Genomic DNA, 3,204 nt, shown 5'->3' with positions numbered 1-3,204 from the left:
TCAAACTCTTAGTTCTTTGTGAGTTGGGGTTTCTCGGGTTTTTTCGGTTCGAGATCTGAGAGTGATTTGGGTTGTTGGGCTTGTTCCGGTGGGCGCGTGGCTGCGGTTGGTGAGTCTTGGACGAGGACGAATGGGAATTGAGACTGAGCCGGGAACCTCAATCGTCGGCAGAGCTTCATCTTCCCGCGAATCTGTGTGATTCGCCGTGGTTCTTCTTTCCCCTTTATTACTCTAGTTTTTCCCTATTATTTGTGTTATTTGTTTCCTACTTCTTTTTGCAATTATTCTGATTTTTTGTAGTCTTTATAATTGTTATGGTTTGCAGTTGTTGTTAGGTTTAAATAATATTAGTAATAATTGAAGTCCTGTACCCCTATTCCCATAATTGTTTTGCATATTAATTTAAGGTTATAGAATGGCTATTTTATTTCTACTTGTTTCTCCGGGCGGATACCCAACAGCTCTTTTCCTCCCCCCCCCCCCCCCCAAACCACGTCACGGAGGTAGGGCTGATTTTTTCGAAAAAGCGAATTATTCCCACTTTTTTTTCTTTTCATTTTCTGGTTTTGTAGCTGAAAAAGGGGAAAAACGGGGGATTTACATAAGAAGAAAACTCAGCCGCATCGATAACATCAGGGTCGGCCGCAGCCGTCGGATTCGTCGTTTCTCTTTGATGTTGACCGTGTTTGAGAGCCGAGTAAGAATAAGAATCAAAAGTTTGGTGTTGAAGAAGAAGATGAGTTGCAACCGCTTTCTCTCATTATTTTATTTTTATTTTCCTTTTTTGTATTTTTTACACAAATAAAATTATATTTTACCTATAGTATTTTAATTAGGGTAGTTTAGTCATTTCACCATAGTCAACAACAAAATATGATAAAAGGGGCCGTAGACTAAATAAAACTCATCATAGGGGGGGGCAATGCTAATTTTTTTAACATAAAGACTTTTTCGTCAATTAAAATTTTCACAGGGGGCTCTATGCAATTAACTCAATATCAATATGTTGACCGTTCAAAACAAACATAATAAAAAGCCAAAAAAATTAATATTGATGTGGTTGACAATAGTATTACTGTCATCCACAGTAATAATACTGTAACGACAGTTATATTACCGTCAACCACAGTAATATTATTATGTTTATAGTAATATTACAATAGTAGACAATAATATTATTACGTTAATCGGTCAACAAATCAAACAAAACAAAAAGGCCAAAAAGAATAATATTGATGTGGTCGACAGTAATATTATTGTGTTTGCAGTAATTTTACCGTCTACAACAGTAGTATAATTATGTTGACTTGTCAACAAATCAAACAAAATGAAGAAAAGCCAAAAAAATAATAATATTGTTGTGGTTGATAATAATTGTATTGTCAACGACTGTACAATTACTGTCAGCAACAGTATAATTACTGTTAATGACAGTATAATTACGGTCAACGTTCAGCGACGGACGTAAAAAAAAGGATAATTTTTTTAGCGAAAAAAATTTAAAAAGTTAATGTCGGAGACCGACGGTCAACGCCAGAAACCGATGGCGGAAAAAGCAACAGAAAAAAGTAATATAAAATAAAAAATGTCAACGCCGGAAACCGACGGCGAAGAAAATAGACAGAAAAAAAATGAAAAAAAAAAAATTCAACACCATCAGCCGCAAAAAATAAGTTCAGAAAAAAAAAAATTAAAAAGAAAAAGTCAAAATTATTTTTTTGTGGTTTAAATTGATTAAATTGGAATTACAATTATGAATTAGGTTTAAAGGGTTGGAAGTAATTTTGTCATATACATCTTTATTTATAACACATATTAAAGAGATGGATTTATTGGCAAAAGAGATAGGTCGGAGACTTATTCATAAAAACCCATTTTTAGATATGTTGAAATATTGTTTTCTTTTATGTTAATTACTTAAATATAATATTACATTTTCCCAGAAAAAGAAAATCAGAAATTTCAAGAATTATTTAGGATAGGAAATTGGAATTCCCGGGGATTAAATATATATTTCCAATTACAATCCAAATATTTCTGATATCAGAATGAAATTTTTGTCATCTAAAATCGGAAATTTTGGGAAAATTTGGGACCGGGAACAAACAAACAACAAAAAACGACCAAGTATTAGTTCAACTAATCAAATGTATTACCATATCTGCACTGTAAGAAAATATTCACATCTGCACAAGTATTAGTTCACCTAATAATCTATATCTATATCTATATCTATATCTATATCTATATCTATATCTATACTACTTATAAAAGGAGCAATGTAGTTGGTGGTTTCTTCCATTTTTTGTTGTTCCAAAAATATCCTTTCATAAGCAAGCTTTGAGGGGCAACAAAGTAATCTTGATTAATATTGAATCTTATTAATTTTAATTCGTTGAATATCAAATTGGTACAACCCTGTTTTCATTTGTAACGTTGTTTTGTCTTTAATGATTACATTTAATAATAGTAAACGAATAAATTTTGATTTTTGGACATCACTTTAGTATTTATTATTCAAGACTCCTCAATATCAAATGGGAATATTATTATCAGATATCCATGGGATGTTTTTTTTTTTTTTTTCCTTTCTTTTTCTTCATAAAAATGCCTTCACATAAATTGACAGCATTCGGTGCGAAACTTCTGAACATGGTATTTAAAGGGCGATGTTTCTTCAAATTTTCCCGATGGACTCTTGGCCTAACGGAAATCGAGATGGCAGTGGGAATGTGCCAGCTTTTAATTTCACCACGTAAGGTATTCTTCTATGTTTATGATGCTTATATATATTGTGAAAAATAAGACTGTCACCGTCATGAACTCCAATGCACGATTTCTTGGGTTCTTATATGTGTTTCTTGTCTTTTGTCCTCAATATACTCAGTTTTCATGCTTCATAGTTTCTATATTTCCTAATTTCTCTCTTCATAGTTTTCATCCTTTTTTTCGATGATTATAAGTGTATAAACATACTTTTCACGTTATTTTCCATGTAGCTCTTTTTTTTTTTTTTTTTCTTTTTCTTTTTGAGGAGGAAATAAAAAATTGTTCATTACTCATTAAATACATCATCCATTTTTAAATTAATTAACTTTTTTTGTGTGTGTACATCTTAGGTATTAATTAGTAGTATTCAAGTAATTTTTACGTCATTATTTACCTATTTATTAGTTTATAAAATAAATTACTTGTACATCATCC

The sequence above is a fragment of the Erythranthe guttata genome, chromosome 9 (genome assembly GCF_056151865.1).
Source record: "Erythranthe guttata isolate IM_541 chromosome 9, IM_541, whole genome shotgun sequence".
NCBI lineage: Eukaryota > Viridiplantae > Streptophyta > Magnoliopsida > Lamiales > Phrymaceae > Erythranthe > Erythranthe guttata.
This window is presented reverse-complemented; position numbering follows the sequence as displayed.